Source organism: Monodelphis domestica, chromosome 7 (assembly GCF_027887165.1).
Source record: "Monodelphis domestica isolate mMonDom1 chromosome 7, mMonDom1.pri, whole genome shotgun sequence".
NCBI classification, from domain to species: Eukaryota; Metazoa; Chordata; class Mammalia; order Didelphimorphia; family Didelphidae; genus Monodelphis; species Monodelphis domestica.
Genome location: NC_077233.1, coordinates 271,731,835 through 271,742,905, shown reverse-complemented (window position 1 = coordinate 271,742,905; position 11,071 = coordinate 271,731,835). Strand labels below are relative to the sequence as shown.

Genomic DNA, 11,071 nt, shown 5'->3' with positions numbered 1-11,071 from the left:
CCTCTGGGCATGTAGAGCTAGTCACATTATAGATACACGGGATGACAAAATAACTGAATCGATCCCATTCAGTGGAAAAGTCAGCCTCAACAGCTGTTGACACATTGTAGACTGTGTCACGTTTTTCTAAATGTTTTGCTTTTCAACCAATTTTTAGGGATTATATTGATACAATATAGCATCTCGTGATGTCTGTCTTCCAGGGTCCTAGTGCCCCTGACACAGTGATTCCAGAGGGTTAAGGAAGGTCTCCAGGACAAGCTAGCAGTGACATGAAACAAAGTAATCATTATCCAGATTCATCAGGCAGTTCATAGCATAGGCTACCACACACAATTAACCCAGGTCTACACATAACACAGGGAAAGCCAGTAGAGAGTAACACATTGCCTAGAGTTCTGCTACTCAGCCCAAAAGAGGTCTTACCTAATTTTCTGACTCTTTGTCCTTCAATGACAAATAACAGTCGAGATAATAGGTCAGCCTACAAATACCAACCACAGAATTCTTCTTCTCTCCGCTATTTTTATTGCCTACAGACAGCCTCAGAGTGGAAGAATATTTACTTTAGTCCTGAAGGTTATTTCTTATAACTGCTGGTTCCAGTGACTGCCCGAGTTTCCTTAGTGTGGCAATACAAATTAAAGGAATTACAGACAACGAGAATGTTGCCTGATGCAATTCTCTAAAGGTATTGTGGGGATGACAAAGGCAAATATTAAAGGTGATTAAGGTGATAAAAATAGGTTTATGTATTTGTATTTTATATGTGTATATTCTACATACTGTGTATAGCAAATATAGAAATAGAGGAAAATCCTCTAGGAGAGTTTCACGAAATGAGAATATATCCTCTAAAGTCAGAGTGATTTAGGAATGAATCAAGATTGTGGCATACTGATCTCAGTATTGGAGGATTCTCTAAATTTTTTTCAAACAACAAAATTCTGTGAGTAAAGGCAATTATCTGGTTATCAAAGGGGAGAGAGAGGGAGAGGGAGAGAGAAAGAAAGAGAGAGAGAGAGAGAGAGGGAGAGAGAGAGAGACAGAGAGAGAGACAGAGAGAGAGAGAGAGAGGGAGAGAGAGAGAGAGAGAGAGGAGAGAGAGACAGAGACAGAGAGAGAGAGACAGAGAGAGAGAGAGAGAGAGGGAGAGAGAGAGAGAGAGAGAGAGAGAAAGAGAGAGAGAGAGAGAGAGAGAGAGAGAGAGAGAGAGAGAAGAGAGAGAGAGAGAGAAGAGAGAGAGAGAGAGAGAGATTTAATACTGATTTTAAATACTGGGGTGCTCAATCTATAAAGGTCAAATTCTTAATTATTCAGTTCTTTACTTAATTTACTATTATAACAGACTAGAGATCTCCAAGGTATGGGTCAGAATCCCTAGTGGAAAGAGGGAAATGTCCCAGGAAGGAACATGGGCTGACTCCCAAGTGTAGGAGATCAAACAATCAGAGGATGGGAAATGGGTCTTATTCTACTAACATCCCACTTATTCCTCAGCTTTCCTTTGCTTTGCTTCCTTCCTCAGCCCTCCTCCCTTTCTCAGCTGTGCAAGCTCCCAACATCTTTCTTTCTTTAATTTTTTTAAACCCTTACCTTCTGTCTTGGGGTCAATACTGTGTATTGGCTCCAAGGCAGAAGAGTGGTAAGGGCTAGGCAATGGGGGTTAAGGGACTTGTCCAGAGTCACACAGCTGGGAAGTGTCTGAGGCCAAATTTGAACCTAGGACCTCCCGTCTCTAGATCTGACTCTCAATCCACTGAGACACCCCGCTGCTCCCCCCCAATATCCTTCTTTCTGAGGAGGAGGTGGTACATCTATGCCTATATATATGTATAATACATAATCTCTAATATAATACACATAATTATGTGCATATATGTACAGGTATATAAATGGATATAATGTAACAATATATATGTGCATGTGCAATTATATATACATATATATACTCTATAGATGATATAATCCTATATAATATATCTATTAGAAATAAGTATATATAATGTTGCTGTTCAGTCATTTCAGTTGGAATTATTTGTGACCCCATTTTCTTGGCAAAGATACTGGAGTGCTTTGTGATTTCCTTTTCCAGCTCATTTTACAGATGAGGAAACTGAGGCAAACAGGGTTAAGTGTATTATCCTGGCCACATAGCTTTGAAGGGTCTGAGGCCAAATTTGAACTCAGGTCTTCTTTAATCTAGATCCAGTGCTCTATCTGTTATACCACTTAGCTGCTCTATATCATGATATAATAATATTATATATTATTTTTACACATGTCTTTATATCCTCTGTATAACATATAATATAAATCAGTATATATATCATATACCTGCATGTATAATTAGATAATTATGTTTTTACAATATAGAAAAATCTATAGAATATGTATTTATATAATATCTTATATATAATACATGTTATAAGTATATATTACAGATATAATTTATTGTATAAGGCGTCTAGTTGTATGTTTATAATATATGCATTGCAATTATACTTATATAGCTACCCATCAGTGTAATATATATTTATATGGTATGTGTTATTATATAGCATTATTATTGATAAGTTTATATTATATATATACACAATGTATATAATTATACATTATTATCTAATATATACACATACAATTAAATTAGATATCCACACATCTGTGCATGTGTATATTTGTATATGATTATGTTACGTGTATAAGTAACTACATATATATGTTCGAGGTGTTCTTATTGAGGGCAGTTTGTGATCAAAAGCATTTGGAAACCAATGCAGCTCACATGAAAAAGAGGACTGACTGATAAGGAGGTCAGGAATGTTGCCATCCCATCCTGCTTTCTATTTTAGACTCTTCCATGACTTTCTGTTGTTTCCTATGGCATTGCCAAATGCACTTGTATTTCCCTACCTGTATTATAGAATCCTGCTGTATGCTTGTTAAGCTATTTCACAGTGGCTGTTAAGAGCACACAATTTTTCTAAAGGTCTAACCCAACTGGACAAGTTCAAGTTAAGAGAATGAGCAAAGCCAGGAGAGCTCCCTACACTCACCCACCTGCCCATGAAGCAGGGTATATAGCGGAAGACGTCGGTTCTCAGAAAAGCTAGATGCTCGCAGTGCCATCGTTCCACTCTTAGAATTCAATTAAACTCAGCTTAAAGTTATTAAACCAAACTAGTCAGCCACCTAGCATTTGTTAAGTGTCTACTATATGCCAGGCACTGTGTTAAGTGCAGGGACGTATGGGTAAATGTTACAATTGGCTCTTCAGGGGAAAATGGATATAATTTTGTTTGATCTGTATTGTTACCAGTTTCGTCATTATTTCCTTAAGTCTAGAAAACTCATAAAAGAAAATCAAGCCTTGATTTGTTGATTATCCCAGTGTAAATGTTCCCACTTGGTAGAAGATAGCTCCTGCATGCCTTTGGAAAGCATCTAATGCTCCAGAAATTGTGTTAGGTGATGAGGACTTAGAGACCAAAACGAAAACCATCCCTACCCTCTGGAAACATACTTTATTGCAGGGATTTATATTTGGATAGATAAGGCACACTTTCTCCAGATTTCTTTCCTCATATGAAGAATGAAAGGTTTAAATGTGATCTTTTTCCTTATTATTCGACATGAATATTTTCTTAATAGGGAAGAGAAATATAAAGTTTGTCTCAGAAGGAAATAAATGAGATTATTATAGGATCACCGATAGAGATGCAAGTATCTTAGAAGTCATATAATCATTCTTCTCCTTTTTGCAGTGAAGGAAATGGAAGACTTGGAGAATGGCTTGCCTAGTTCACATAGGTGGTGTCAGAGTTGGAATTAAAACTCTGATTCACTGACTCCAAATCCAGTCCTCTTTTCATTCCATTAATCTATGTGAAAAGATTTGGCAAAGTATAAAATATGGTATACAAGTAAGTTTCTATTTGTCACTATTGTCCGAGTCTTGTGACCCCATGGACCACAGGTATCCATGGGGCTCTGTTTGTAAGGATATAGGAGTGGTCTGCCATTTCCTTCTCCAGTGGATGGTTTGTCAGGCAATTAAAGCAATTGCTCAGGGTCACCGAGCTAGGAAATATCTAAAGCTTGATTTGAACTCAGGTCTTTCTGAGTTCATTGCTCTTAACTACTGAACCACAGTTGCCTCTGTAAATATACGACACTGTTATTAATGGTGAAAAAAATGCTATGCTGGGCGGCAGGAGACCTGAATTCTACATCTTCTATTCATTGTGAGTAGATTTTTGGCAAGTCACCAACCGAGGTCTTTGGCCTTAGTCTTCTCATCATTAAAACAGGTCTTGGTCAAGATGACCTCTCAGCTTTATACCATCATTAGCATTCTCATGGCACTTTATAAATATTAACCCATTTTGTCCTCATGAAAATCTTGGGAGGTAGGTGCTATTGTAATCCCCATTTTACATATAAGGAACCTGAGAAAGAGAGATAGTATCTTCTCTAGGGTTTGTGAATTTCAAAATGTTGTGGCCCAGGGAACTGCATCCCCCAGCGTGCCTCAGGGGTCCCGCCCTACTACTTCCTGGAGTGATATGGGTCTTGAATGAACCCGTCCCATGCTGGGGGAGGGACACGCCCCCTACTTCCTGTCATGGGATTGGTCTTGAATTGGACCAATAACGTGCTAGAGAGGGGCCGCACCCCCTTACTTCCAGGTGAGGGATTGGTCGCCTGGGAGGGACCTTTGATTAGGACCAGATTCAGAGTAGTTGGGATTTAGTTAATTTCAGCTAGGGAACTCCAGTGGGTTTTTTCTTTTAATAAAGTTTTAAAAAGATCAGTCCGATAGCTTTTCTTTCAACCCCTTCAAATCACATGACTACTCAGTGTCTGAGTGAGGATTTGAATTCAAGCCGATTCTGACCCCAGGTCTAGTTTTCTAATCAATGTATAACACAGCTAAAGTTCTTATTTTCCTTATCATTTTGGCTGTCAGCATTATTATTTTTGCTTTTTGATATTTTGATAAAAACAGGTAAAAGAAGGTTGCATGATGTGTGAAGTGGTTAGAATGTTTGGCATTAATGAATTTAAGAAAACATACTTTGAAGTCTATCTACTCTTAACATTGATTTTCAACGTTCTCTGATGTGTAAATCACAGATAATGAAGCTTTTATTCATCAGAATGACGCTGTTTGTTTGCCAATAGCTTGGGAATCTTAGGATTTATTGAAAAGTGACTGAATAAGCCATAACTGTCTATGAATAAGTAAATGGAAAGGTCAGCATATGAAAAGGACCGTACATCATGAAATTATAGACTCATTAACTTACGAGTATATTGCTTACATGCTATGGTGACTGAACAAAAGAACTGACCAGAAATCAAGTTTACACCCCAATTAGTGTTACAGTATAACAGTAATAGTGTTAGCCATTTAATCAGTTCACTTTAATGCTTTAAAAATATGGATGGCCAACCTTAATGCTTATGATTGATGGAGAAGACTTTCCTGTTTGTTATCTCTCCTGTTTAGGCCTCTTCTTTTTCATCCTAAGTCATTGTCAAAAAACTCAATATCCTGGGGGCAGGTGGGTAGCTCAGTAGATGGAGAGCCAGGCCAAAGAAATGGGAGGTCCCCAGTTCAAATCTGACCTCAGATACTTCCTAAATGTGTGACCCTGGGCAAGTCACTTATCCCTATTGTCTAGCCCTTACCACTCTTCTGCGTTGGAACAGATATACAGTATTGATTCCGAGAGGGAAGGGAAGGGCTATTAAAAAAAAAAAAGTAATGTCCCGAGTTGCAAAAGTCTTCCTGACTTTTTCTAGACTCTCTGTGTCATCCTCAGAATGAATATCAAGGAAATTTAAGTCAACAGTAATGGCTCTTTTGCCCCCAGTGTAATCCAGAAGGAATTAACCTTTAGAGTGAGATGTCTGAGACTTGTTAAAAGTGGACAAATAATTCAAAATACCTTTTAGTGCTTAATTTTAAGAATCATAGAATTAGAAGCTATAAAGGACCTGAGAGGGCATTTTTTCCCGTCCAACCTCCTCAGAACCTTAGAAATCTGCTCTTTCCAACTCTTTCATGTTACTAATGAGGAAACCAAGATCCAAAGTTAAATGACTTGCCCAAGGTTTACATGGTAATAAGTTGGGCTGATGACATTTGAACTGATGTCTTCTGACTCCAAGTTAAATGATCTTTTCATTGTTCCACATTGTCTCTCCTTTAAAAATATTTTTGGGTAGAATGAAGTGGGCAGGAGAAGTAGGAAACACATACAACACGTTTTTAAAATTGATCTGTATCATTATTGATATCTTCTTAAGTCTAGATCATCAAGAAAACAATAAATGAAGCCCAAATATGTGGATTCTGAGGTATAAATGTTCACAATGAAAATTTAATAATTGGATTTGGCCAGCTTCTTCAAGCTGGCTCCAGCACAATTTTGTGTGAAGTGGCCCTTTTTCTACTAAAGTGAACACTTGCCCATTTTAAAGCTAAAACATTCTCTATTTTCATAGCTTGCTAATACTCATTCAGTGTTTTAAAGGTATCTGCCTTTCCTGAGTATAATAATTTTCCTATTCTAAAGGTCTGTAAGCTCTTTAAGATTACTCTTTCAAAATACCCAAAGCAGCATTTCCTACCGTGAAAGAATTGAAAGCAAAGATAAGAATGCATCCCCAGAAGTGGAATTAGAAACTAGACTATGAGCCTGAAAAGCTAAACATACATTTATTTTCCTTTTTAAATGTGGACTCTACATAATGCAGAAAAATATTAAATAACAAAAAATAATTCTTAAAACCCTCTGAGAAAGAAATGCAGAAGTGGTCAGAACACTCAACTTGGAATCAGGAAGACCCGAGTTCTAATCTAGACTTAGCCATTTACAAGGGGTCTGACCTTGAACAAGAGATTTGGCCTCTTGAGGACTTAGTTTCTTCCTCTGTAAAATGGGACTAATCATAGCATTTACCTCTTAGGGGGTTTGTGCAGATTAAGTGAGATAACAAATAAAAAGTTTTGCAAATTTAAAGTGCTATATAAATATTGTTATTATTATTATATAAAGTACTTTGAAAAGTATAAGGTGCTATATAAACGTGAGGCTTTTTTAAGAAAAGAAGTATGTCATGTAATTAGCAAGGTGGTAGATTATTTTCTACATAATCATCCAATGTAAATCTCAAAAGATATAAAAGTACACCAAATATAGAATAATTAAAACTAATCAAATTTAAGATGTAAAGACAGAAATCTCAAAAAGTAAAAGTTTCATGAAATAACATTGGACAACTAAAATATTTAGAAACCCTCATGACACTAAGTGCAGTTAACATGGCAACTTCAAAGGCTTGATTTTCAGAATCTGCCACCAGGGTCTCTGACAAGTCTTATAGCAACACTTTGTCCAAATCCTGCCCCCTTAAAAGAAAGAAGGAAACACAAAACAAAATGAAACAGTTATTGTTTACTATATGCCAGGCACTTGACAAGGATTATTTCATTTTATCCTCATAACACTCTGAGATAGGTATTGCTATTATTCCCATTTTATAGTTGAGTAAACTGAGAAAACGGGGAAGTCTAAGTATAGCTTCTAAGCCAAAAATAATGAGACTCATGATGACAGGAGAAAATGAGTAAAAATTCAAAGACTATGGAATGGAATACTGAACAAGTATTTTATTATGATTGTACCAACTATAAAAACTTTTATTCACCTTATTTGTCATTTCTGTGAATTCCCCAGAGATCATTTAAAATGAGGAAAGACATTTTAGAATGTCTCAAAAGAGTTTCAAGCAACACATTAGTATAGAATTTAGAGATAAAAATTAGAGTAGAAATTAGAGCTTTCATATTAACATCAGTGAAAGGAAATAGTAGTTTGTAGAACTTAGAAGACATGATGAATAATCTTTCCAAAGAAGCAGAAGTTCTGAAAAAAAAGAAAATGGCAGAACTACAGAAAACATGGAAATAGAAGAAATATTTTAGAAAAGAAGCAAAAGATTCTAATGTGACATAGGAAATCTATACTAGTAAAAACAATTGACCTTGAAAATGAAATTCCCAGAGACAATTTAAAGATTATAGATGTCCCAAAAGAACATAATATTTTTTTTAATGTGGATACCATATTACAGGAGACAATTCAAGAAGATTTTCTAGCACTTTTGAAGATAGGCGACAAAGTTCTGATTAACTGAATCCATAGATTGTCACCAAAGAAAAATTTGACTGAAACTTCAAGGAACATGGTAATGACATTTCAAAAGTTTAATAATACCAAACAATAAACTTTGCAAGCAGCCAAAAGGAAGACCTTCATTTATGATGAGACATCGATTCAGATTATTTGAAGTAATTCCATAGCCATGAGAAATTAAGGAACAGAATTAAATTGAATATTCAAAAAAGAGCTTACGTTTCAATCTAAAATAACATATCCTGCAAGATCGAATATAATCATCAAAGAAAAAGACTTTCTACAAAAGGAGGGCATTTGAGGTCTTTCCTTTTTTTTGAACAATCTACAAAACCTAGAATTGAGTATGACTTTAAAATATTACAAATAAGAGAATTTTTAAAATGCTAAATAATTATAATTATCAAGCAAAGAAAGAATGATGAAATAATTTTATTCATATTTATAGGCTATTAAAAAGGCAAATGGATTGAGAATTAAAAGAACAAAAAGGAATCATCAACAGACAAAAAAGGACCTAATCAGCTAATGATTTAAAGAGATATAAAAATTGGGTTGGATTTGCTCTATTGAAAGTTAGTTAGTATCTTTTGGGAGGGATAACATATTTGGAAATAGTTTAGTAGGGAAAGAGGAGAAAAGGAGAGCTGAAGATGAACTCTCACTCAGCTTATATATGGAAAGAAATTGGATGGTAATTTTTTAGTCTCTTAAGAGTGTAAGAACTGTGAGAGAACACAATAAAAGTAAAGAAGGGGAGAAATTTGGAAGGGAGAGATGGAAGGTGATTCTTGTCCTAGAAGAGAAAATGACTGAGTGTCCTTAAAAAACATTCTCATAGGTTGAGGGAGGTGTACATCCCTTGTAAGAGGCAAGGGTGTTATACATATGTGTATATACATGTGTACATATGTATGACTATGATGCTTATGTTACATGTGAATTTTTCCCTAGGGGAAATGAAAATACTATCAGATTGCTTTCTCCTAAGATTGTACATCCCATGTCTGGATCCCTTCCAGGATGCAATAACTTATTAGGGGTGGCTGGTACACAGGATGTTAGAGAGGAACTAAAGATTGCAAAACCTTGTATTGGAAGTGGCAGGTGATCATAGCAAAGGCTAAGAACAAGACCATGTGGATAATTTGGGATAAAGAATAATCCCAAACATATAATACTGATTCCTTCATGAGTGATATTTCTTAAGAGTGATACACAGCAAAATAAAATGTCCCACCAAAAGAAACAAAAGAATAAATACACAAAGTAAAGGGTGAATGAGATCATGAATTAAACAAAAAGAAATGGAAAAGATGGAGGAATTTAAACTTGGTAATCCAGAAGCTCTACTATCCCGAGAGATAGCATGAGAATAAAAAAGGAATAAGTGAGTGTAAGCCTATGAACTGGGAAATGGAATTCTAAATAGACTATAGTAGATAGTAATAAGGACAATGAAAAGGATAACATAAAAAATTATGCCCCAAAGAATATAATTTAATAATAATTTAATTATTTAAACCAGGGAAATATGGAAAGGGAAGGGAAGGACGATTTTGAATTGCCTACACAGGGGAAGTGGAGTCAAAAATTGGAAAGTGGAATAGGAAAAGAAAGAAAGGAAGGAAGGAAAGGAAAGAAATGGATAAAAAGACAAAGGAAGAAAGTATAGTGGATGTATATTTATATATATGAAAGAGAGAGGGAGAGAGAAAGAAATAAAAATTTTTAAGATAAAAAATGCAAGTTGAACTTGATCTGGCTTATATACTGGAATCGGTTCTAGAAAAATACATACACAAACACACACACGACACACACACCAACCTATCCCAGGATAAAGGTTATAATCTTAAGCACAGGATAATATAATCTATCAAATCATAAAGGGCTTACTTTTCAAATAGCAACCTCTTCACCCAAATCAATGGATTCTCCTGAGTGCTGAAAAGGATGACTTTATCTCAGGCTTCCTCTCTGTAATATGCCTCACTGAGTGAATACCTTGTTTTCATCTGTCACTCATATTTATTTTGGATCTGGTGACAGAGGATGTTTGGGATTGATTCAGTAGCAGCAAAAGACCAACCCCGTTTTGAGAAGTTTGCAACTTCAGCGTGAGATGGTCAGACAGTTACATGGCATTGACTCAGTGCCACACGAGCCGCACTAGCATTTTTGGCAAGTGTCTCTGGTATCACAACTGGACTCAAGTGCAAATAGTTCTTCTCTGACAGGCACAAATGACTGGAGCATGCTTAGCATGGGACTCCAGGCTCTCCTCCTTCAGAAAACCACACAATGTACCTTGTTCAACACAGCTCACATATTTTGAGATTGTATTACTACAGTGGCTAACAGAAAGATTTTTGATCTTCCTTTTTCTTTTTCTCTTTTTTTTGAAGTGCTTCTCTGAAAATAGCCTTGTTAGTTACAACAGCAAAACTGTAAATTCTGCAACTGACACACAAAACTAAATTTGATAGGGATGCAGCCTCTATGATATTTGCAAGTCGATTCACCCTCCTTCAGAACAAAGGAAGAGAAATATGAACTGTGTTTCTGAAATGTCATGATAAAAGTGGATCAGGCAGCCAAATGAACTGAATTCTGAAAGCCTGGGCTGAAAATTCAGGTTTAGCTGATTTACACTCAATTAGTTATGAAAAATGAAAAACAGACAGAAAACTAGGATCATTTATAACTCACATTTGTATAGCACTTTATGCTTAAAAAACACTTTGCATGCATTATCTTCTTTCAGCCTTAAAATAATACTCTGAGATCTTGCATATGAAGGTTGGCGGCTGAGGGAATTGCTTGAGAACACACATAGTGTGGGAGCTGGGCTTGGAATCCAG

At 35.9% G+C, this 11,071-nt stretch overlaps 1 protein-coding gene across 7 annotated transcripts in view; it reads right to left on the bottom strand.

Annotated features, from left to right (window-relative positions):
• FAM240C (family with sequence similarity 240 member C) overlaps positions 1-11,071 on the bottom strand; it is a 134,087-nt gene that overhangs the window by 44,977 nt on the left and 78,039 nt on the right. The window contains exon 1 of one of the 7 annotated variants that reach the window (XM_056806762.1): positions 10,107-10,209. The exons of the other annotated variants lie outside the window; for them this stretch is intronic. The gene's annotated coding sequence lies outside the window, so the exon portion shown is untranslated. Of the gene's footprint in view, positions 1-10,106; positions 10,210-11,071 lie in introns of those variants that run through there. 7 annotated transcript variants of the gene reach the window in all.